This window comes from Cygnus olor, chromosome 7 (assembly GCF_009769625.2).
Source record: "Cygnus olor isolate bCygOlo1 chromosome 7, bCygOlo1.pri.v2, whole genome shotgun sequence".
Lineage (NCBI taxonomy): Eukaryota > Metazoa > Chordata > Aves > Anseriformes > Anatidae > Cygnus > Cygnus olor.
Window position 1 is genome coordinate 4,805,408 of NC_049175.1, and position 27,066 is coordinate 4,832,473.

Sequence of the window (27,066 nt, forward strand, 5' to 3'; positions counted from 1 at the left end):
TTGTTAACAGCTTATCCCCTTCAACTCGACCTGCTGTTAGGGTTTTCCTTTAGCACATGTAGCATAGGTGACTTAATCAAATAGTCATCATAAAAGGTAGCATTTACTCCACCCCCCCCCCCCCCCCCCCTTTTTTTTTGGTAATGTTAGGGGCTATTCATATCATAGCTGCGCAAGAGAAACTTTTTTTTTTTCTTTAAACGCATTCAGAAGAAGGGTTACTATACCCTTTCTTGACCTACGTAGCTATGAAGTTATGGCATTGGGTAGGTGTAGCAATAAAGACAGCAGTATAAACACCCTTGAAAAATAGGTCAAAAGGACAAAAAGATCTTTTGTGACTCAATCTTTGTTCAGTTAATCAGGTGTTAAAGCTGGTAGCTTGTTGATGTACTTGTCACAGTATTTATGACTAGGTATGTCATTTGCTGTCATATACTTCATTGTACATAAGCATGATAGTGACCCCAGATGCATGCACCAACTGGTTTGACATCCAGAGTTTGTGTGAGAGCTTGTTGATACATAATGTGGACTGGAGCCTGTTTGCATGGTAAGGGGGAAGTAGGGAGAGCAGTTAATATTTTAGTACCTCATATGTTGCATGCTTCTAAGAAAGCAGCAACACAGTCACTTGTCTAGCATTCCCATTCATGTCACAGCTGAATCTAACAATGGCAAGTTGGGTGAAGTTTTATAAGGAGAAAAATACTGGAAACAGCATAGAGAGAAAAATGTAATGCATATCGATCAGAAGAAAAATTATTACAATACATGAATGTTTGCTCATTCCTTTGCTTCTGCATTTTTTTTCTTCCAGGTTTTGGGATGTTAAGGTGATTTTAAAAGCATTTTTATTTTGCAAGAAAGCAAGTTAAAGATTTACATGCTCATTTGTGTCTCAGGTTAATTAAAGGTCAATATTCTGGGAGGGATTACAAAATATGCGTAGTTTCAATGGGATGAACCTCAAAAAGATTTCAGTGATTTATCTATCCATGTGCATTTGTGCGTGCATATAAAGTATGGTACTTAAACATCTATTACAGAAAACAGCACACAGGGGATTTGGGTAATAGATCATTTTAATGTATGAATAGGTTACATTCCTAACTACTAGTTGGAGAGGGGTTAGTTCAGATGGGAAGGGGAATAAAGTAAATGGCTGGGAAAATTTATAGTATTGCAATTCAACAAAAATATTGATTAGAAGATGAGGAACTCCATTTTTATAAACTTAATCAACACTGATTGTTTGATACCCAGCTAGTAGCCTGTCAAAAAGAAATAAAAGCTACAAGCGTGGAGGGAAAGGGGGAGAGTGGGGGAGCAAGATGACAATATTCTGGGAGAAAAAACATGTCAAACAAGAAAATAAAAAAGCCAATGAAAAACACTAATGTCATTTTCCATAAGATTGAAAGACTACAATTTTTTAAAGGGAATAGAGGCTGGCTGTGCTTTTATTTTGTTTAGTTTGTATTGCAATATTTTTGCCTGACTGGAAATGATATTTCAACCTGCAACTGCTGAATTTAGGAAAATCTGGCTTATAGTTTATTATGTTAATATTCTGCTAGTGTCCCATATTTCCATAGTCATTATCAAATAATCAGTTCCACAAAATAGGAGGTTGCAGAGATCCATTTAGAGCCAAGAGTGCCTTGGCCAAAGGTCAGTGCCGGGGGAGTTCTGCGCCACGGTGTGCAGGTGCCACTTGCGTCACAGCCATTAAACATGAAACTAAAATCAATGCCACTACCTCTTTGCAAGCTGCCAAACATCGTAGTCACCTCAGCAGAAACAAAAAATAGAACACAAGTTGCACACACGGTGTGCTTTTATAAGGAGCTGGGTAGAGGCTGAAGGAAGTTTTAAAAAGACTGTAACTCTGGTAGCATCTCCCAAAACAGAAATAAGCTGTAATTTTCCTTGGAGATCCTCCCCCTTTTAAATAGTCCTTGGAGCAGAGAGTCCTCTGTACCTCTGAGGAAGGGTGAGGAGCTGTTCCCACAGTTTTGGTCAAGATGATCACTGCCAAGTGCGCTTAATTTGGCATTTTCTTTAGAAGCTATCAACATCCCTGCAAATAACATCTGTCACAGAGCTGGCAAGCTGGGCGCTGTGTTGCTGCCCAGCCATAGCATAACAAGACTGTGGGGCACAATTCACTACAGCAAACAGGAAAATTTCTGAGCCATCGATCCACAAGGTCACATAATGTGTGAAACTGAATATGTAGCTTGTCAGAGAAAATTAGACATCTATTTTAAATTAACTTCCAAAAAACTACCCATAATCATTGATCAATATAAAGCATCGTTTGTATTGGGGGGGAGAGGGGGAGCGAAAGGGGGACTATATTGCTTTTTAAAAATTATTTTCTACTGGTAAAATTGTGTTTCTTCTTTTTGAATAATTTGAGTAGGCCAGCTTCTCTTCCAAGTCATGTAGCTTTATGTGTAAGCACATATATATATATATATATATATATATTTATTTATATATATGCAGTGTTTTACTTAAATGCTTTTCAGAGGCCAATACTAAGAAATACTTAGTATTATAACTCTGTATTGTAGAAATAAGCAGTTGGCAGGACAAGGAAGAGTGCCAAGACCAATTCAATATGCGCTGTCACCATGAGAAATGAACACATAACTAGAACCTTAGGAGAAGTCTAATGCTTGTCCAATTTACTTTTATATTATGCTTACAAATATTGGTTGACTTCAGTGGAATTATTTTTGATTAGCTGATATGTGAAATAGCCCTAGACAGTGCCGTATATTCCTCTTCTGTCATTCTTCCCTCTTATTAAAGGGTTGTTACTGCACTGAGTGCTGTATTTCTTACCAGCAATTTCCTAGCAGCTCTGAAAAGTTTGCTGGAGCCTGCATCTCTCCTTCTTGAATTAGTTTCTCACCTTCTGAATGGATTTTTCTGACTCATTTGCCAAAAGAATATATGAGCAGAAATAAGATAGTTGGGCTGGGACAGCATAAACTTCCAGCAAAACAACCTTCTTGTTTATTCCCTCCACTCCTACTCAGCAGAAGCAATTACCTTTTGCATTGAACCTTTTTGTCTCATTAAGTGTGACATGAACATTAGCTATTTGGAAACTGTAATGTCACAGTCTCTTCTATCGATGGAGGAGGAAATGATGGCTGCTCAGAACCTGGCCACATATTTGTTTGAAATCGTTTTATAGTTTGGGAGATTATCTTGTGTACTATATCTTCTACCTGAGTATTTAGCATAGAATGTTCAGAATTTATTGTTCTTTTTCAACGCAGTAATGAAATGATGATAATCTTAACCATAGGTTTTCTATTTTGAAGCTATATGTAATTTGAGAAATATGTTTCTGTAAGACAGACATGTACATACATTTCAGAAACTGTTATTTAGTGGTGTCTGTGTCTCAAGGAAAATAAAACAGATTTACTATATGTTTAGTATTTAAGTGAGAGGGCACATATTTAAAATGAAAGATTTTCTATAAAGGGTGAAACTCACTGAAGAGACAGCAGATCAGTCCTGTAGGGCCAGTAAACTTTTATACAGGTTTGAGAATAAAGTACAGTCAGAGAGCTTATTGTGTTGATAAACTAAGTAATTTTGGTTATTGCAGTGTCATAAAAATAAGTAGATTTGCCTGGATTTCAGAATGTTCCAATTTTGCATCTGAAATTAAGAAATCATAGTAATTTTTATTACTCATCTGTTTCCCAGGAATTTATGAGACATTTTGCAGTTACAGAGCAAAACTGAGCCTTGCCTCAAAGATCTTATAACTTAAGTAATTTCATTTTCAGATGTAAGCTTCTCAGAAAATGTTGAAATTATTGTTCCAAAATACAGCATTTTAAACTCATGTTGCAATTTCCACTATTCCTCAGACCTAGCTGATTTCTGATAGAATAATTTCTAGCATGAGTTTAAAAACTGAGGCAGCACAGGAGCATGTGCGGTTTTTGTTGACTTCAGGCCTTTTTGTTAGCTTTTATCATATTATCCATCTGCGTAGCACATCTGTCATTCAGGTGGTCAGCAGAGCCTGCTGAGCCCTTGTTGGTGGTTTAATATATGTACTTACTGTACAGTCCTTATATCCCATGGGATTCCTCCTTGAAGGGCAGAGAGAGTCAATATATGTGAGAAGTCAGCTAGAGGAGAGAGGCATGTGGACCCTCAATAAGTTACTCGTTTTGTTGTTGTTGCAATGATTCATGGATCTGCCACCATTGTCTGATCTCGCCCTTTTAGAGTACTTGTCATTAACGAGCATTATCATGACACAAAATCAAAACTAATTTCATTTTGTAAGGGACACCCACAGCTGTGACTCTTGCTGTAAATATGATCATGTTGTTTTTCTGTCATAACGATGAGTAGACGTATGTAATGTTAATAAGATACTTAATATTTCTAACAATTGTAGGTGAGAAAGAGTTCATTCTGTACTGTGTAAAGTTTAAAGTTTATTTAAGTAGGCTGATAGAGATATTTCTAACTATTCATCATATTAAGACAGTTCACAAATCCGGTGCAGTGTTCATTGCTTAATTTGAAACTACTGGGTTAGGTATTTAAAAAACCTGAAATCAATATTATGGAATATGAAGGAAGCCTGCAGTAAAGCTTTTTCTACAGTGAAGTAGAACTGCTCTGGGATGAAAGTCATATACAAGATTTATCAGTTCAGTTGTTGTCTCAGTACTATTGTGAAATAAAGACTGTTTGCCCTGTGGTTGTGTTATTACAATGGCAGCATAAGCAACTGAAAGGTTTAGAGGGAAAGATTGTATCTTAAATCACCTGTTATTCCTGGATAAGACAGACTTGTGAGTCTACGAAACTCCTCTTCAGCTCACAGCAGTCACATAGCAGTAAATACTGCACTTGAACACTGGAGTGAGTATTTGTATTTGACCTATAACAACGCTGATTATTGTGTAGCTTGTGATGTATGTGGTAACTAATATTAACCTTCTTGCTTTAAGACTCTTAATAAGTAAAGACATTGTTGGGTGAGAGAGACTAATGTTCATTGAGCTGGTTATTGGGTAGAAGCTGCTTTTCTTTCTGGTTAAGTACTAAATCATATTTTCTATGAGGAACTACCAGGCTTGTTTGTGTCCCCTTTCATGAGAGGTGAGGGGAAAAAATACTTGGGTAAATTTTTGCCACCAACGGTTCTGGGATACAGGAGTGATACAGGCATTTTCTTCTGGAGGACCCTGGTCTGCGGTGTTTAGTTCAAATATTATGAACAACTGCTTTGAGCAAAGTCAACTACCTTCAAGACAAGCCAGTTTGTGTCAGGAGCAAACTCACCTTTTATATGCAAGCTAGCAAACAGCTAAGGATTATTACAAATTACCAAAAACAAAACCAAGTCTATATTGCCATGAGCTGTACAAAATATTTGTTGCACACCATATGCTCTTTAGAACCTTCTCAGCAACCAAACAGCACACTAAAGATGCCCATCCAGGCAGTGGTGACCAGACAACCTGGAAAAACACTCTGCCTAATAAAGACGTGTTTTCAACATTTCTTAAATTCAGAGGGAAGCTTCATTTTGAAGGGCACCAACAGTCTTGGCTGGTTTGCTTAGCTGCATTTTCTGTTGTGAAAGGGCAAGTCCACCAAAGGAAGGAATATATGCAGATTGAGACTTTCAGAGTATGACTTAAAAGGTTGTTTTCATAGACCAAAGTCTATAGACTGCCAGCTTCTACAGTGGCTTAAGCCATGCAGGTTTCTTTTTAACTGTTTTGGGGTTGCTAGCAGGCAGGGACACCTTGCATGCTCAGGAGCTGCTGTGCACAAACTGTGCAGACTTTGCTTTTCATGGATTTGCCCTGCATACATCGTGTGGTATCAGGCCTTCTGCTTGCAGGTGACAGGCTGACACAGGGCAAGGCCTGGATCTGTCTGATAAGGTGTCTCTGTGTTATTAATCATCCTTGAAACATGATAAAGAAAATTTATCCTCTCCAGTTCTCAAGGCGGTTTATCCATTTCTGTGAAATCTGCTGTTACCAGTGGGGTTGTTGTTATAGTGTAGACTACAGAGGGTCAGAAAGTTAAAAGTGAGCAACTGCTCACAGGATCCCACAATCACATCTGACCATTTTTTTTTCCTCTTTTTTTTTTTTCTTTTTTTTTTTTTCCCTGCTGTGGTAAATCTGTGTAGGAAAGGCTTGCTTCTTCTGAGCAAAACTAGCTCTTGCATTGCATGACAGCTATTAACAATAGCTAAGTAAATTAGAGATTAAAACAACCCAGACAGTCAAATCTGAATCTTCTTGCACTTTAAGTGTTGCTTTTTGGGGACTAGTCTTGAACTCTTACGTAAATTTGCTTATTTGGGTTCACCTATAATGGAAGCAGATCTATTTTTGCTGATTTTATTCCTAAAAAATTATGACTTTAATTGTGTTTTTGTTTGTTTTGTTTTGTTTTGTTATTATTTTCATCTTTGTTTCTGACCCCACAAATTGATGTGTGAGGAATGGCTTGGCACATAGATAAGTCAACTGGTAACTTCGCGTTATTTTGACCGTGTCTGCGTTGTTGGCATATCACAGAGTACTCACCCAAGTCAGAAAGATATTTCGGTTCACTTAGAAACCATAAAGTTTGATTGCATGATAGTGCAACTTTTTGAATAACAGTATCACTACTGGTGGAGCTATTCCATATTGTGATTCTATAGTAATGCAGTCTGCACTAGTGGTGTGATGTCGAGCTTAAGTTTAGGGAGGACAAGAGAACTCCTCTGCTTTGTATTTAAGTATTTTATTTGTCAACCAAATTGAGACTTGCAAGCTAAGAGCATGTTGCGTTGAAGGCCACATTTAAGCCATTTGAATATTATATGTTTCTGATAAGAATAAGGGCATATTCATAAAGTTGTTTTTCTCACTATGGGAATAGCTTGCTTTAATAGGCATTTAAAAAAATAAGAGAGCTTTTGTTACATATATATGTTTATATATATATATATATATAAACACATGTATCTCGTAACATTAACTCTTCATTAAATTAGTCATCTTTTAATCCATTGTTGTTTTGCTTTCTCATTTGCAGATTATGGGCTGAAAGGCAGAAATGTTGGAAACAGTTGTTTCTTTTCATTCTCTAATTACACAACATCTGTCCTCTTCTCTCTCAGTTGTATCCCACCCCAAAGGTTTGATTTCAAAACCATTGTAGCCATTCTTTGAACATGAAAATGTAGCATTTCAACAAGTCAGCATCAACCATTTCAGTCACAGCCCCTTCTGATTTTCAGGTTATTGATACAAATAAAAACCAAAATTATCACCTACCACCCATAAAAAGTTTAAAAAAAAAAAAAGAATGGAAAAGAAAATTTTATTGCATTTTTTGAAGCAGAGAAAGCTAGGAATTATAGTAGCAGTTAAGGTCTTTTATCTAGAGCTAGTTTATCTAGAGATAACAGATGTTTTGCTAAGCAGTTTCACTCTCTGGAAGACATTATTAGTGTTTGAACCTGATCTTGACAAGTAGGCTGTTGGACTACCAGTGTTAGAGGAATAATAAAAATGTTAATATTCCAATATAAATGTGCTGCAAGTATCTAGTAATTGTTTGAGATCTGAAAATTAATATAAAAGCAAATGTTCTGGACCTGTGGTTTGTAGTTCTAAGGCTGTAAAGTTAGTGTAGATAAAACATTCACTCTTGATCTTAAAGTGCTTAAGGATTACTTAATAAATATAAGCTTTCAAATATGCCTAAAAACAGAATAGGAAGAAAGAATGATAAGCTAATGAGTGGCAGCTATAATGATGTACAGAAGCCTTTTAAAATCAAGTTTAAAAGTGTGATAGATAATGATGTGTGAAGGCAGAGTAACATCATGTAACTTCTTCAGCTCTGTTCTGACTCTATTCTATTAATCTGTTTTCTGGGAACTCTTGAAATTTTAACTACTCCAATCATGATTAATGTTCACCTTAGGATAAATGCATTACCTCTCTTTGCGTGTATGTCTGTCAACAAACTGTGGGAGGCACAGTATATTTACCATGTCCAGACACCTCAGTAGAAAAAGAAAAGCCCATCTCCTTGCCTATAGCTTGAGATCTGTCCGTCTCCCTGCCTATAGCTTGAGCTCTGTCCATGCATTATGTCAACATCAAGTGATGCTCTCAGTAAATAGGGGTGTTTTTCTCTTTTACCATCTTCAGTAGTTTAGTGTTTAGGCAGATACTCATGAGAACCTGTAATATATTATCACTGTGAATCCCTATTTCTGAGACCAGCTTTAAATGAGAAGAGGAGATGAATCCCAATCTTCCTGCAGCCTGGGTCTGTATTCGGAAGAGCAGAACATGAATTGTTACCATTTGTCATAGCATGGTATCTAGATATGGTCACGGTCCAGATTCCCTAGTTTGCCTTTCCCATTTGTCTCATGTTTTGGAAGTTAACTTTGCTGCTTATCAGACCTTGGTGATGATTTTCAGAGAAAATTAAAAATAAAAAAACTAACAACACAAAAAAACCCCATAAACCTGAATCTGTCAAAATGTACAGAAGGGTTTGTATTGCCTTTGATAGATTTTTGGGTGTGACTACAAGTTATTGCAAGTCAACTTTATTTGATTCTTCAGCATTACTGTCTACCACAGGACAGGGCACAGCATGCACGCTGGTTTCCTCAGGACAGCTCATATTGCTCTGCACTCTGCCTTTTTTCTTGGAATCCAGAAGATGAAAATAGAGTCTAAGAGCTGCCTATTTCTCCCACACACATACCCCCCACACCCCTTTTCCCACATCACTGTGTTATTCCTTTAAAAATAAAATACAGAGCAAGGCAGCTCTGGCAGTTTCTAGCAAGCTGCAAGAGACACTGCAAGCAGCTCACAGCTCCATGTGCAGTCAATCCACTTGCGCAGACTCCTGGCTGAGGCACTATTTTCCCTTTCTCCTTGTTCACTTTGTATGGCTTAAAGGTGAATTAATAACTTTCAGTCCTAGCTAGCCTACAGCAAGTAGTTTTGTTTGACATGCCACCTGCAATGCACCAAGTGTGGATCGCTTGTTGGTACTAAAGCTTGAACTTCAGAGGATGTGAATATGTTTGTTAAAAGAAATGTTTAATGTACCATGTATAGGGAGAAGACAACAGAGACAATCCTTTCACTTGTTAATGTATTACAGTTAAACTTAAAGCCAACTTTTGTCTTCAGTTCCACTGGTGTTACACAGGCCAGGATTTCCTCTCCTGTGAGAGGAAGAAACGTGAAAGGTGCAGTTCTGCAGCTGCTTTGCTTTTGTGGAAAACTTCCTGACAGTGAAGTATTGTGCAAGGAGCAGCTGCAGAATCAGGCCCTTTGTACACAAGCACTTGTAGTAATCTTAAAAGAAATAGAATTGGACCTGCAAAATGGCACTTCAGCTCAGAGAAAAATCCAACGTCTTCCATCTGCTCCCTGCTCTTGCAGCTGCAGTGAATTATGATGTGCTGTCACATTTATAGGGTGATTTCATCAACTGATTTATTTAATTAATTTAGATTTAACATCGTACAAAGGATATGTGATAAAGTGGTGTAACTCTTTCCTCAGCCACTGCACTAGCCAAGATTTATTTTAAGTATCCTTTGCCTCTCTGTGTCTTCCCTTGTTCTTTTCAAGCTACAGCCAAGGGAGAGTTTGAAATAGCTGATCGGACCTAAAGCTGCTGAATAACAGTGCTGCCATAAACTGGCATAGAACTGGCAATTTCAATCTTACGTTATGATGTGAGGATTAAAGCAGCCATATATTCTCTACACCAAAAAATTATCTATCACACTGATGAGTCCCTAGTGACTCTTGAAATCTATACATTGCTTCATGTGCAAGTATGGATTAATCTGTAGTTAGACCATTACTTAGGGTGTTAACAATTTTAAGAATATGATTCCTGAATATCCTTCTTGAATGTGATCTTGAAACAGCATAGAACATCCTTTCTTGCTTCGTTTTTATGGAACAACGGGTGATGTCTATGGATGCTGACAGGTAAAATCAATAGCAATACAAATCTACATTTGTCTTGTGAATTGGTATCGTGTTGACTGTAAAAATAAAGGACTCTTTCCTGGTGATGGTTTCAATAATAATAACAAATTAACATTATGCTAATACATGATCAGATATAGGAAAATTAATGCCGAGTTTTTCATAGCAGCTGCAGGTAGGCATAGAAAGTAATGATTCCTCTGCTAAAAACCTTAATATCAAATAGATAAATTAAGAGAACAGAAGCTTTCCAAACTGAATATAGTCTTGTGTGTGTGTGTTAGACTGAGAGGTTTCATTTTGCTTCTTGGCTCACCTAACATTGAGAATTAAAAGGTAGTCACAAATTTAATTTTTTTTTTTCTCTCTTAACGTTCTCCAGTCCTTGCTTAAACTGGGGACAGAGGTTGAGCTTGAGTAAACCCCAGAAAAAGACCAAGCACAGTTTCACTAAGTCCATCTAAGATATCCACGCTCAGAACACTGATTTTGTAGTATCAATCGTGCTTCAGTTACGAACCATAAGATTTTAGTGATTGACATTTATGAGCAAATAAAATCAAGTATTTTCAGTGGAAGAGAGAATGTAAGCAGTCAAAAAATAGCTAAAGATTTTTTACAGTGTGTAAATAGAAGTGATCTGAATGTCTTTTGTGTGCGCCTGAGTAATGGGCAATGCTTTATGAAGCCAGAGATGGTGGAAATACTTTGTGTTTAATTTTCATTTTTCTTGTTGTTTTTCATAGTCTTGAAAAATATGCAATCTTCTGAACTGTATTTTGTTGTTTTATTTTCACAGAAATGAATATTGGCTAAAAACGTAGCTTATTTCTGTAGAGTGAGACCACAGAAATAGGAGTTCTCACTAGAAGCAGAACCATAAAATAGAAACTGAAAAATGTATGTGCTTCATCTCAAAAGCCTAAATGTTCTTTATTGTCACCTGTTCTTATTACATAATATTAGATAAAATCAGTACAAAGGAAAAATGCCAACACAGAAACTGAGCTTGGTTCTACAGTGATGGAATGACAATTGTTACTCTAGAATTCAAAAAAAGGTAAAATAGAAGCAAGTACCAGTAATTTAATTTTTACATTATAACAGGCTGGAAAAAATGACTGAAAAAAACGTAGGAGCTATATCTTAATTTCAGAAGTGACCTAGCTAATTAGAAGTTAGGAATGTGATTGGGGTACGGACTCAGGCTTTTTGCAAGTTTATTAGGTTGATAATCTAAAAGGTAGACTTGAGAGGGGGAAAGGGTGTAGACTACTCAGCAGTAAAGAATCATGAGTTGAGATTAAGCTGCACAGATTTTTTTTGTAATAATAGACATTTCTATGTGATAACCTCTGCTAAATGTACATATCTGTGCCATAATAACATTAGAATTGCTTTCTGCATCAGTGTAGTTTATCTGGGCTAATAAAATTACAAAAGAATATATATATATATATATATATATATATATATTTAATTCTCATGTTGCAAAAGAACCACAACTAAAATTAGATTTGTTTCCCTGTCAGTACTGTATAGATTAGCTGCTGTCCTTATTGAGCAATGCACCTTTTGATTATCCAATCAATAACAACACTTAAAGATTGGTATGTATGCTGATGCCTTCCTTCTTCCCTCACTCTTTATTTTCTGTGATTTCTACACTAGACATTGCTTGTCAGGGACCCATTTCCTGGTGGTTCTCCATGAGGGGATTATTTTGGCTGCCCTAGTTTGAGTGCATGCAAAGTCAAGGATTTATTCCTGTTGAAAAGAAATCTCTGGTAAGTGCTTTCAAATCCAAAGACTTTTGTTAGCTTCAAGACTGCCTAGCTGCAGCATGCATGGGTCTTGATACTTTGGGGGAAATGTAGTAGAAAATGGTATGTGTAGCTAGAAATTATATTTATTAGTGCTGAATGGAGAGTTGACATTATGAAACTGTCACGTTTGGCAGATACCTTCAGGGATGCATTTAGTCTTTGCTCAGTTTTACTTTATTGTTTTTGTTTTTCTTCCTCCTGTTAAAGACAATGTTGAAAATTAGAACCACCCATATCGCTTCTAGACCAGTCTTTGGTTTGCCTAGGGAGGGAAAATGACATGCTTCTGAATCAGAAGTCTGACCTCCATATGGATTCTCTCAACATTGTAAAGAAGCTAACAAAATATTATTTTCTCCTGCCAAACTCAGAACATTTGACTTCCATATCCACCTTTTAAACAAAAATATTTATGAACCTGTTCACATAATTCAAAAAAAAATCCCAGAAACTAAGCTAATCTATCAAAAGTCTAACAAGCCAACCTTTAAAAGTAGACTCAATAGCCTGAAGACTATCCTTTAGTCCTTAACAAACATTGTCATTATTACTTTATAATTAATGTGTTTTTACTGGTAGCCATAGTAGTCATCTGAGATGTCTTCATCAAAGTGTACTTGAATTGGTTAATAGTGGATGAGAAAAAATTTATTTATTTATTTTTAATTATAGCATGCAAAATGAACGAGACTTTTTTTTTTTTTTTTTTTTTTTTTTACTGAAAGATGTTATAAAGAAAAAAGTCCTTCGAGGAGTTCATTGCTTGTTTGAGGAATAGTAAATTACTTCTACTTCAATGCAGAATATTGCAACAGAATAGCTATTGCAGCAGAAGACTAGACATTTACATATCTAACAAAAGTATCTAGAATCACTGCAATGAATATTACTGAGAATCAGAAAATATTTTAAACCTCTGCTCACTTGTGAAATCCAGCATTTAATTATTGGGTGGCAGAGTAAGACCTTGGTCAGAGTAAGATCTAAGTTGAAGCAACCTTATGTGTTGCATACTATGTAATTTCTTTCCAGCCTCCTCTAATGTACATGTTGAAAACAAGGTTCTTGTGGATCACTGTTTGAGTCCTCTAGTTTGCCTTTTCTAGTAGTACTTATGTCTTTACAACCATCAGTTGTGATCTGTGTCACTACCTACGTTAGACCCCCTTGTTCAACTTGTGGAATTCAGCTGCCTCATGTACTTATGGCTGTCTTCCCACTCCTGCATTTCATGTCCCATATCCTTTCTCTTTGGCATCTGCCTTTTCACTGTGGGATCATTCCATTCTCTTTCTGCTCAAAAATCTCATCTCCTGTGTCATGCATTTTACTTCCATGGCTGGTTATATATCAGTAGTGAAGGGATCATCATCTCTGAGAAGAGTACAACTTTAATGCTCCGTAGGAACCTGTAATAGTAATATTCTTCTGTGCAATTGCCAAGGCTGTAATCATGCACTTAAGCAAAAGGAGACTGTGTATCATATTGACCACAGAAACATACAGTGGCTACCTTGGTCTTTTGAAGCTGATGACCAGGGGACCTTGAGTAAAAATACTATCTAACATAACTCAAGACTGAATGTTGTGAAAATTACAATCTACATAGTGTTTGCAACTCTTGAGTATTCCACCTATGTAAATCCTTCCTGTTTTTCAAGAAAGGTGAAGTACCACTTTGTTTCCAGATATTCATGTAGTCTTTTGTCTGTTTTTACTCTCTCTAGCCCTCCTTTGCATTTCATGTTTGAACTTTTGCAGAAGTACATATTAAAAGTAATCCAAAATTGCTAAGATTTGCCTGGTTTCACATTAAATGATATGAAACCTCTGAGCTCAGCATCATTTCCAACCAAAATCATAAATCTGCTCACACTCACTCAGCTTAGGATAATGATGAAAGTTTTTAATGGGTCCAAATGTAGGTTTCATAATAAAACCTGTCAGCAGGTTTGGATTTCGTTACACACAATTTGTACTGTTCTTTTTCAAAAGCACGGTTGAAACTGAGAAACTAACCAGAAGACAAATCACTACTGAATCATGCAGTCACAAGAATAAGGACCAGAATTTTGCCTACTGATCATGCAAATATCACTAGCATGTTCACCGCTCATCTTTTTTGGACAGAGCAAGTTGTCTTGTGGCATTGAAGATTAGAGTTTTGGCAGTTAATCTACCAACACAAGAAGCAGCCAACTTAAAAAGCTTTCAGAAAGTTACTGAATGTAACACGTCTTATAATGCAAAAAGGTGCTTAATCTACCAGAAGGCAATGAATCCACCTTAAGATATCAAATCAGGAGCAAGCTTTTGAAAACTGAAAGACAGTGGGTTCATATTAATGTTGGGGAAATGCCTGCCTATAGAATTATCTGAAGCCATAATGGCTGAAGTTCGTCCGTCTGAATGTTCTTATCTTTTAGATCAGTATTGAGATGAACATTAAAGAAAGACTAATTCTAAAAATCTCTGTCTGTTAAGAGTCATGCTGCCATTTTAAAAATTAACTTTTTAATAAAATGATGGAATTTGAGGGCTGAAATAGCTAATATCTTAAAAAAAAAAAAAAAAAAAAAAGTGTCAGGGGACTATTAAACCAATGAATAAAATTTGAAAAATTGACATGAAACTACAAGCATTCTTGCAGACGTATCGTCCATGCTCAAGATATATGACAGGGCTCTGGGTACCTATGTGTAATATATCTTAAATGGCTTGCTTAGAAAGGTCTTGCTAAAAGTACTGCTGTCTGATTTTATAATTGAATAGTTCTAACATGTGTCTTTTAAAATGCTTATGTCCAGAAATTGCCATAAGGCTACTGTACTTCTAGAAGTTCTTAAGTGTGGACAAACAAATCAACTATTTTTGTGATATTGATTAGAACATGATAAATGAATTCACAGGGTCCTTCTGATTTTTTTTTCTTTAACAAAGGGGATTTCACTTAAGGCATTGAGTTTTTCATGTTCTACATGAAAAAGAAGGAAGTGCGTTTCTCTTAATTGAGCTAACTAGTTTTAAAACTTTATGAGGTTCTTTGCAAAACCTTGTTGCGTCCTTGTGCCATCTTCTACGTTTACATTGGGTGTTTAACAAAAATATCAGAAGCAGCTATAATAGTTTCAAAGGAGAAGCAAAAATCAATAGGCAACTACTTAAAGTATTGCAGTATGTAGATGAGCAGCTTTGTTAAGTCTGAACTTCACACAGCAACATCAATGCAACTTGTAGAATAATGAACTTCAATACAAATGCTATGGAGGGAGCAGGGAGGAAATGCCTCTTATAAATGAAGAAGTAAAAGGTGTTAATGCATGTTGACAAGAACCTGCTTGAGTTATGTACTGTGTTCAAATACTTTGCAAATGAAATCCTAGCAATAAGAACTTCAGAGAAAGAGGCATGGAACTGATGTAGCATATTTATTTGAAGTACAAGCTTCTACCAGCACAAAACTAGTGTGCTGAGAGAAACTTCATTTCCATAGGGTTTATCAAGAGAATATCTTTTAATTGTATAGGATTTAAATAGATCTGCATACAAAGGGGTATTTTTCATGTAATAAATAATATCTCTAGATAAAAGATTTTAAGCATTTTGTGCATCATATCTCAAGCGTGTGCTGTAAGGATTATATTGGCATGTTATCTGAATAACTGTGCTACACTTAAGAGTACTGAAGGCATGAATAATTATTGCTTATCCTAAAGAAAGGACATGGTGAGGTATAAGTGTTTTAAGTATCTACTCTTTATGCTTCTAGAAAATAATTCACAAAATACTAATTGCGGGTGTAAAAGATAAATGCTTCTGTGAAAATCTTTTCTTTTGGAAATGTGAATTAATTGCTTTTTGAGAATATTGGAATATTTTAAGTACTTCTCCTTCTAATAAAGCTGTGTGAATATTTGTGCTCATAGCCTCCCACTTTGCTGTTAGTATGGTGTATGTCTTACTTCTGTTGTCTTTGCTGACAAGCAACTACAAATCTGCTGTTTTCAGCTAGCTGCCTGAATTCTGGCATTTATGCTTGCCTCACACATAAGAAAGTTTGCCTGTTCTTTGTTAATGAGACAAGTTAAAGCTAACCACGTATCCTCTTCTTACAGCTGAAGCATTCAGCTCCAAGGACAGCTCCTTAGCAAGTGTAAAGACAGCACAGTCCTATCTGCTTAACTGTAGCAATGCTGTGGTGCACCCATTTAAAGATCCAGGTCCTTGGATTTTTCTGATCTTGTTGATGCCAACGCATCAAGATATTGCTACCATGCCCTTTATGGTTGTTTTCTACACTTTTTCCTACTGAGGTGGGTATGTAGAACTAAATGTACGCTCTAAATGATGGTGGCTTACCAGCATTCTCTGCTATCAATGAGTGTTTTGTTTTGTTTTTGTCTGACGTGTCTCTGCCCTCTGTGACTACAGTGGTTTGTTTCTTTTCTGTCCCACGAAGACTAATGTTATGTGATGCTGATCACCACATATTATGTGGTGTTTGATGTTGATTGTAGAGTGGCCAGCCTTTCATTTGTCTCTGGGACGATGCTGGAAGTAAATCACTACTCTATTGCTGAAGGGAAGGAATGATGCAGGAGTTGCTCAGCAGTGAGAACCCTAAGCTTGTTCCCAGAACAGTTCGGTTTACTGAAAAATGACTGCTGTGTGAATTAAACCCTGTTCCTCGTCTAATGTTCTACAGTATCCATTCCAAATAGGTGTAAGGGTTCTTTGACATATTTTAAGTGTTTATTAACGTGAATGACTAGCGGCACTTAGAAAACAGGGTGAATATTATCAAGGGAAGTCAGGGATAAATCAGTCATCATTTTTGCTTAATCCTAAGTCTCCTCTAGAGCCATTTGGAAAAACTCTGCTTAATTGTATACTTGTTCAGGAATATAAATTTGTAATTTGTGAAGCTGTGATGCCAAGTGTACTGTTGCTGTAGTAGGTCATAATTCAACACTCCAAGTATGCAGCAGTGCACTTGTTGACGCTCAGCCCCCAAAGAGGGTGGCAGACAAAGCATCTGAAAGTCTGATATCCTGAGTTGATTTTAGCAAAGACAATTTTAAATAATCTATCAGTTTTCATATCCTTTACAATAAGGGTTTCTTCCGTTCTACTTCTAATTTTCACGTATGGAACTTCTTTCTAGTCAATCTGTCCCTTCCATCTCTTGGCCTCAGCAAGAAAAGGTATGGGGATTTCACTGCATATCACTGCATGCCATCCGTCTACTTCAAAAGTTTTTCTTTAAATTTTTCATCTGTAATGTTTGTAATGTACAGTATTATCTAATCCTAAGGAAAGGCACAGGTGGATGATTTTCATCCTTTTAAGGTATGAAAGCTATTGTTTTGAGGCATCTACTTCCCATTTGACTAGAAAATGAAATTTCCAAACTTTGCAAGCTCAGCTCTTCTTTCCATATCTACTGGGCACATCTCTGTCAGATGGACTTATATTTTGAACTACTACTGCTGCTTTCTGTAGAGGAGAAAAAAACATCAAATTCTCAATGATTTATTTTGCCTGTTAGGCTTCATTATTTGAAAATGTTTGTTGTATGGAAACAATGACTCAGATAATGTAACAAGAATTATTAGTGGATTGTGTTTATTAAGCTCTTTTTATTCCATATTAATAAGAACTCAAATGACCTATGAGGCCTTTAACAGATGTATAATGCACAAGTTAATTCTCTGAACTTCACGTATAGTGGTCATTCACATTTAATATATGAAGAAAACACTGAAATTAAGATTTTCAATGTCAGAATATTTAAAAATGCTGCTTTTAATAATGAATTTGTGCACCCATATTTCTTTAGCTGTTTGGAAAATGGAAATGTAAACATTTAAACATACTTAAAATATGTGGTGCAAAATTTTATAACAAAATACAAACCTAATACACAGAGGCTTGGCCTGCTAGCATTGGCTTTTTGCATCTATCAGCAAATTGAGCCTGATGTAGGAGAGATTTAACTAATTTATGATTACTCAATTGACATTTTATGGGCTTGCTTGGGGAAGAGAGTCAGAACATGCTCTCTTAATTCTTTTTAAAAAATAGTCTGAATACTTTAAATTTTAGAGGACACAAGTAATTTTACTGTCCAGATTGCACCAAAGAGCCTTTCTTCCATATTGTATTTGCTAAGCAAAGACAATTTGTGAGAAAAGTAAGCAATGTGGAATGGAAAAATGCTCAGAATTTGAAACTTGTTCTGCAGTGATTTCTCACCTAATCACCATTATGTTTTTCCAGAACTGTCTCTGAAATGGAACTCCATATACAGAGAGTCACTTGTATAAATTACCAACCCATAAGTTACTTGATTTCTGTGATTCTCCTGAGATAGGCAATTGAGTCAGGGACATTGCTGCTTGAATACTATTCAAACAAATCAATCAGGGCAGAAAATGAAGGCATTATTAACATTCAAACTGCATTTTCACTTCCCACAGAAATGTTTTTTATTATTATGGCTAACTGTGTCAGCAGTCAGACTAGGCATAGACTCATTGCCAATTAATATAAAAATTCTTTTCTTTGATTTACTGAGTGAGATTGAGGGTACAGAACAGCTTCATTTTATTTCATGCATTTCCTTTCCCCAGGCTTCACCTGATTGAGGTATTGGCTCTCTGGGTCAGTGTACTTTAAAGTTATTAATTAATTTCACTTCAATCTATAATACTTAATTAAAGCTTAAAACAAAAATAAATTGCTTGTGTGTGGTGAAAATGTTGTCAGTCAAATGGGATTTTAGCAATATAATAGAGCCAACAGGTTTGTTTTGTTTATAGCAATACCGGATGACCTTGAAATGTTCATCTGGCCAATGTGGACTCTTTAAGATAAGAACCCAATTTCTTTTCTTCTCTTTACCTGGGTTAGGATTAACAGTTTGCATTATCAAAAGGATATTAGCACATGACAAGCCTACAGATATTTCTTATGTTATTTTGCTTGCTGTCCCTCAGAGCCAGCATGAAGGCACTGTCAGCAGAACTCATGCATGTTTGACTGCAACTCTGGCTGTACAGAGGGAAAGGTAGCTTTAATATTCACCCTTCAAGGTTTGCTATTGCATTTCTTAAAGTCTCATTTCATGATTGAGCAGAAGAATGCTGTTGTTTTGTTGCTGTGAGAGGCAGAATTTAGAAATGGAGAAGTTACTAGATTGAAACAGCCATTTTCCTGCATCTTTAGAACAGAAAGCATCCAGATAAAGAATCCGGTATTAAACTCTTCCAACCCTTCTTTCCTTTGCCAGGATGATTAAAGTCCAAAGGATTTTGTATTTGGTATCATATAAAACCAGCTGGGCAAGAAAAGCCTTTTCACAATGCCACAAAATATCCTGCTCTATTCTAAAGATCAGTAATAGCTGTTTTGCTATTTCTGTACATTCCAGGTTCCAGTCAGGACCAGGAGCACGTGTTCTTTCCCTAATAAAAACAAAAAAAACTTTTCAGTAATCAACTCCATCAAATTATGAAAACTCTTATATTTTTATCCCCAAATTCACAACTATGCAACATACCATGATGCCCTGGCTTACATCCAATTGTTTTTTTAAAGGTAATTGTGTGAAAATAACTTGCCTTTTTTTTTTTTTCAATAATAAAGGGATTTCTAGATTTCTGTGCCTTTCAAATAATATAGACACTGTTTTCTTCTGAATAACAAGTATGGCCTCATGAGCTGCTTCCTCCCATGTTCTTCCCCTCTGTGTTACAAAGACACTCCTTTAAAGGCAGCATCTGGGCAGAAGTTTTATCTCACTTCCATAAAACCAAATGTTAAAAATGAATTTTAAAAAGGTCATTGTATGGGCTATGAGTGCCAATCTGATATAGATGTTACTGAAAACTGAATACAGGCAAGTGCCCTTTTGGCTAAGATCAAGTTTAGCCGTGGTTTAATATCTGATGAATCTTACATCTAGCATTTTAAGGGGTCATGCTTAAAAAAAAAACAAAAAACAAACAAAAAAAAAACCACCACTATGTAATGTCTACTAACTTTTATTTTGGTATTTTATACTTTTAAAGATGTAGTATCTGGCTTTTGAAATATCTTTAAGGGTACATATTCATTGGAAGTTGAGCATTTTTATAGTTACTTTGAAAATGTTGTCCCAAGTTCTCTTGTACTTACTGATCCTTAAATAATTGCGTCATTTACGTTGCTGTCCTTCTGGTCCTTGAAGACAAACCTTTTCCTCCTACCCTGGTATTTTCAACGGTATAATCTTCATGTTTGGAACACTGAAGATTCATATTTTCAGAGTACCTTGCTGGTTGGAAAATGCTGTCTCCTGCCTCCTGGGACTGTTAACACCTCAGGAAGCAGGCTGAGCTGAGGTGCTAACAGACATACAGGAAATAAAAGGGATTAACAGGAGCTTAAAGAGGGAAATCATAGTATACAGAGAGACAGAAAATGCCTAATAAGTAATTGCATGAAATTCCCTTCTCACCCTCCAAGTCTCATGTTTCTGTTATATGGAGTCTTTGCTGCATGGCTTTGGTGGAACCCGTAGCTATCTGGTAAGTGTGAGGGGCACAGCGTCAATTTATTTGAGTCACAAAACAGAGTTGGAATTTACTGACGCATGAATTTGCAGTGTGCCTTAAAGAGGTGTGTATATACAAGCAGAATTTTGTGTTTGTATTCCCATCTCATAAAAGAGATTTAGTGGGTGATGTTGGTGGTTAGGGGGATGGTTGGACCGGACGATCTTGGAGGTCTTTTCACACCTTAATGATTCTATGATTCACAGAGATTTTAATACAATTTTTTTCTCTACTAATATGTTGCATTCACAGAGAAGTCTTGCACAAGGCATACAAGTCCATGCCTTCCTTGCATACCTGGCTAAATTACTGAATATTAGATGTCTTCCATGTTCAAGGCCACACTAAGAGAAGATGCACAGAGGAATATAATGTGTGTATATATATATTTTTACATCTGCAAATTTTGCTTGGGGTTAAGTATGTAGTCAGCTTCATTTTCCTAGAAAATACAGAGTTGGAGAAATAATATAAACATCATGCACAAGTGAAATGCAAACCATATGTTGCCAGCCCAGAAAAATGGAACTCTTGACTATTTTTTTATATTATGAGATATGGGATGATTTAGCCTGTTCAAAATAGGTTGATAAATTGAGATATTGTTGTTTAGAGTAAGCTTAATCAGTTCAGGTTTGCAATTGCATTTGGCTTTGTAATGACGTAATTCTGAATCTTTTTCTCCTTGTTGCATCTCCTCACTATTACTTTTTTTTTTTCCCTTTAGCTTCACCTTGTGAAGTTAAGTTAGTTGACCATGACTTTGGTAGGATAATATCTTGCATTTTATAGCCTGTTAGCAATTCCGCATCTGAAGTGCGGACCTTGTGGTATTGTATAATATTAATAATCCACTTTGCATTTAGAATCGTTAACTGTTGATCACGTGGCTTAGATAAAAGAGTAATAATTGCTGATCTGGTGGTTAGATGCCATGTTTCTAAGTGTCATAGTCTGAGTTACCAGGTAACAGGAAATGGGTACTGAGCTTTTAAATTATTTGATTTCATTAGCTATTTTAGACACTAGTAGGTTTTTGATTTGATTCAAGATCTTTCTGGCAGCTTACTTTAAAATGCTCATGGGTAAGTTTTCTTAGTTGTGTTCTTTTTCCCTGCACGTCTCTGTAGACAGTGGTTTCACTTTGAAAGACACCTAACACAGGGAAACAGTGATTAGCTCAGGAAGGAGAATGCTATCCCCAGCACATCTCAGAAAGTCACGTGCAGACAGCTTCAGTTATTGTAATTTGTCTAGAAATGGCAAACCTACTGTGAGCAAGCTGATTGTTACAGCAACTGGATGCCAGCACAGTGGTGGCGGTGTGGGTAAAGGTCTTAGCAAGGCTGCATGGTCAAAAGATTTTGTGCGCACTCAGAACCTACCAGCAGCATAGCAGCTGACCAAAGGCTAAGGCAGACACACTCTGTTACTCATATTCTGGTTCTTGGTGTTATAAATCATGCTCTGTTGACAATGGGGTCAGTTCTCTGAAGGTGTTGTCATATGATACAGGATGCTGACATTACCGATGTTCCCCTAACAGAAGGCAATATGTGGGTGTGAAGTAGATTTAGAGAACATAAGCTTTGTACAAACATCATGCTCTTTCTGCAGGTTAATCAGATCTTTAATAAAAGACCATGGAAATGTCAGCAGTCTGAACAAATAAACCAGAATTGTAACTGAATGTTCGTTCAAACAAAGAAATCTAAACCCTTTTTTTATTAATGCTCTTCACACAGAGAGGAAATAGATCAGAATTATAATTAGGAAATATATATATTCTAAATAATATCTATAAGGTTCAGTGCATACTTGAATATGCATTATACATATTAATCATACAGACATGACTACATTTTAGGGCTTACAGTCCAAAAAGTTTAAATGAAAAATGTTACTTGGTAAATAGATTAAATAAATGCAAGAGCTAACTAATTAAGCCACTCATTGTATTGGATTAATTAAGAGATGATAATGGGGGGGGGGGGGGGGGGGAAGATTCTTTTTCAAGGCAGAAAAACAATCATGTCTCTTTTTGATCATTAATAGCAAAATGATCTTCAGCTAATCTTTTTTTTTTTGCAGGTAGTGATGAAATAGATATCTGTGGAAATACTCCCTTTTTGGAATGTTGGATGATGAGACTGAAGGATGACTAATAATACCTGCACTTAAATGATCCCATTACTGTATCTTGAATCCTAAATTAGATCTTGCCTACTACCTCCTCTCCAGGTCAGTATTACTCCTGTGATATTCTTGTAGAAAGTTTGTTGTTGTTGTTTATTTAATGTAAAAAATATCTAATAAGTTGGTTCACTTGCTTGCTCTTTTTATAGAAGTTATTTCTCTGTTCTTAAAACCCTGTAGTTAGTTTTTTCTGGTTTGCATACCTACAAACTAAGGTCAAATGAATAACAGAACTACTAAGCTACTAACTGGTGGAATGTAGATACAAAGAGGAAGGAAAACTACACTGTTTTCCCACTGTGGATAAGTGAGAATACAGTTGTTAAAGCAAGATGGACTTAGACTGCAGTAAGGAAAATACAGATTTGGTATAAGAAAAAAACATTTTCTAACATCTTCTATAATATTAACGATGTGAAGCACTGGAACAGAAAGCCTAAACTGACTCTGGAATTTCTGTGTGTTTTTTTTTGTTTGTCTTTTTTTTTTTTTTTTTTTAGAAATAGACAAATATCAGTTAAGTATGACAACTGTGGCTGATCCCTCTTTGGAACAGGATAGACTGGGTAACCTTTGTAGAAAAATGCGTGTGGAACAAAGTGCTATATGTGACCTTTCTAATAAGACTGACAAGAGAAAGTAAGTATACATCTCATCATTTTTCACCATATGGAAGAGCTGCTGCTCCCCCTCCCCCAAAATGGTTTTCAGATGAAATAGAACAGGTTTTCCTTTAAGTGTACCATGGACCTTACCAAAGTTGATCGTACATGCAGAACCATGATCCCTGCCTCTGGAATCCTCCCTGTACTCTCAGATTTGCCTTTATTTGCATTGCCCATCTGGAGAGAAGGTTAAAATGAAGATTCATGCTTAGTGATGCAAGGTAAGTTCTAACTGACATCTAGTTTTGTTGAGAAATGTCCCTTTTAGTATGCTGAATTCTTGGTTCTGATGTTTGGGCAGCTTTTGACACAGGTGTGGTATAGTGCCATCGTGTGGGTTCAGGGCACGTGGAGGCAGGAGGAGATAGGCTTGAAAGATAAAACTAGGTGTCGAGCAGGTGTGCAGGCAGTTGATGTCTTGATGGCCAAAGAGATAAAGATGTTATTCTACATAATCACATTGCGAATAGCCAGCCCTCCAAGATTTCTGTGTCATTTAATCCATTAAGTTGTGGAAGCAATGGAAGTATTGAATTGTAATACAGAACTTGTTTTTCGTGAACAGAACAATAGACAAAAACATGTTTTGACAGCATACTCCTCCTTTCCTACATGCCTTCTTTCTTGCATATCTATCATACTTGCTGGAATGTCAGTGCAAGCAATCAGTTTTTGGTCTGTAACAGTTACCAAACTGATCTTGGTAGTGTAACTACTGCTGGTAATGCCAGTACAGTGGAAGTGGGATTGGGACAGAAAAAAAGATACACAGAACAGTCTTTATATGAATAAAGCTATGGCACCACCACTATAGGCTGTTGTGTATGTGCAAGCAACTATTGCTGGAATGAGGCTTTTTGAAGATTCTGCCCAAAAGGACATTATTTTGGAATCACTATTGAAGAGAAATACATAGATAAGGTGACCAAGTGGGATGGGATGTGAATTAAAATACAATATGATGCATGGTGTTGCAATTGCCAATGGAAGACCAATATTTTATTTTTTGCTATGCAGGAAACAGCAGTGCCTATCTAGAAGCATGGTAATGAGTTAAAATAATATGAAATTCACCCAACAACAGGTTAAATTCACTGAATTGTTGGATTGGTATTGTGCAATTGGTAGCCAGTCTAGCTTACTTATTTAGACCAAAGCTTTTTGAGCAGTGTAAGAAAGTTTCCATCATCATTAGTCTTTGCAGAAAGGTGCTTGAGAGTCTCATTTAGTTCCTGTTGGGTACTGTCCCTGTCACTGAACATACTATCCAGATGTTAATACTGATAGCTTTGCCAGTGTGTTTATGAGAAAAGCCAAAATCTGAAGAGGCACAGACTAAACTAAATCCATCCTTCCTTCCTCTCTTTCTCGTCAAAAACTGAATACTGTATGTGGATAGGGAACCTAATATTACCTCTGCAGCACCTGTCTCATGGATTAATAGCAGAATTTAGTCTCCCTGCATGTTAACATGCACTACTCTCTAAGCAGCAATAAATTCACACAAAACTTCCAGCAGTTCACCAAAAACATTGAGTCCTGTGCTCTCTTGATTCACCTCAGGTGCACTATGCCTGAGATTTCATACGAGTAAGTCTGCTTGATGACTAGTGGATGAGAAGAGGCATATTACTGCTTTAATTACTTATAATGAAGGATCATGGGATGGTGATGTCATCATTTTAAGACTTGCTATGTCTAAGTGCACTGCCAGGAAGAGGAAAGATGAATGATGATTTATGTACCTTGGATGAAATTCAGATAAAAACCATTTCAAAAATGTTAATTATTTGAGGTCACTTTCTATTACATAGGATCTCTTCTTTAGAATTTCTTGCAGGTTAATAGAGATGGTTCAGGAGTGCTCAGCCTGGCTTGGTTTGACAAGAAAAAGCAGCAACTGTGAGGGGGAGGGAAAAGGAGGAGACAAAGGGTGTGATTTATCGATGTGCACTTCGCTATTTGTGACTAACAAAGAGGTGGTTCACAAATGTCTCAGACTCAAAGCTGTGATCTATCAGAACTGCTGAGCTGGGGAAATACTACCACTAAGTAAAAATAGATTGGTCAGCAGTTACAGACTTATCTGTAAGCAGGTTGTCCTACACTATCTATATGCACAGAAGGAAGATCATTTTGCTGGGTTAAAAGTGAGATAACTTTGTTGCAGTGTTGTCTGTTATCAATCAATGGTTTTAATTAGTTACAGGATTGACTAATAAAGATTCTCGCTGATTAATTGATTTTTTTTTTTTTTTTGATCTGGCTAATACTTGCTTTATTATGAGGGTGATTTTTCATTTGGACTGAATACTTTGGCCAAAACGGAGAGGGTTTTTATCATTTCTGAGGGAACGAAAGAGTATACATGTGTGGAGTAGAAGGAACACTGATATCTGTCAGGAGGAAAATATATTAAAGGTACTACTGATCAGTGTTAGTCTGACAATTATTTGGAGACTGCTTTAAAGTGGTTCACATGTACCTGTTGAAATCTACTGCCATTTGCCACGAATTTCTTTGTAATGAAAGGGATAGAGATCCATATTTTTTCCTATGTTTTTCCTTACGCTTTTCCTATGCTCTGTAATAAAGCTGATTGCATCCTCTTGTTAGTAAATACTCGTATTTACTAACTAAAAAATCTAACACTTAATTACAGTTTTCTTAGATGACAACTCAGCTCAGCGCATAGTTATACATATGCATCCATTCTCTATTCTCTGAACAGGCAAACTGTGTTACTGTGGGTAGTTATGTGGATGTGAATTTGCTCATCATAAATCTGAGGCAGGCTTTGCTGCAGCTAGCAGGACCCATCAGGATAAACAAGCGATGACATTGTCTTGGCTCGTAATATCCTGATTTTCCACACATGTATGTCATTATATCTTGTGGTAGTATCTATGGAGTGGCAAATATGTTATATATATATATATATATATATATATATATATATCTCTCTCCCAGGAAAGAGTTTGCAGACTGCCTGGAAATACTGAAAGAGAAACAACCCACCTTGCATGAAGCAGCTGAGCTGCTATTAATATTAGCAATATAAACGCATACTTAGAAAATAAAGGTTGAAATCTGAAAGTAAGTCTTCCAGGGGGAACGGACTGAGCTGTACTGCATGAAGGGTTGTAGAACGTTTGGATGTTTAAAGTGTGAGTCTTAAATAAAACAGCATCTAAGTTAATCAAATAAGCTAATCAATTTCTCTTGGCATATGGACCAGGATTAAATTTTATTTTTCTGCATCTCAATGGTTTATACTGTTCTAGTATTGAATACCTTTTTATTTTATGTTCCAGTGACTATCACTGACCATGTCTTTTAATTCAGAAAACATCCAGGCTTGCTTGTTTCCGTCATGAGACATGCATTTGATTAGACTAGTGACCCAGAACATCAACACAGTAATGTGATTGAAGTCCTCCATAGACTATCATCAGTTCATCCACAGGCCTAGCAATCCGACTAACCCCTGCAGGATCAAAATAAATTACATCTTTATGATTTTCATGGGATGGAAGCATAAAGAGAAAACATCAAGCTGACTTAAGACAAAGCAGCCCAGTATCCAGTCTTCAACCGTGTCAAGTACAGGGTGCTTTGTGAGGACTGTAAGACATAGGGAATGGGGAGTGTACACAGCAAAGCTTACCTGGGGCTCCACCCCAACTTCCAGTCATCAGGTGTAATTTTCCTCCTACCTGCCAAA

General features: G+C 36.5%; 1 long non-coding RNA gene across 1 annotated transcript; it reads left to right on the plus strand.

Annotated features, from left to right (window-relative positions):
• Positions 1-16,087: 16,087 nt before the first annotated feature.
• Positions 16,088-23,369, plus strand: LOC121073376. Its single transcript, XR_005821659.1, has 3 exons — positions 16,088-16,201; positions 22,573-22,722; positions 23,184-23,369. It is a non-coding gene; the product is annotated as an uncharacterized LOC121073376 (long non-coding RNA).
• Positions 23,370-27,066: the final 3,697 nt, after the last annotated feature.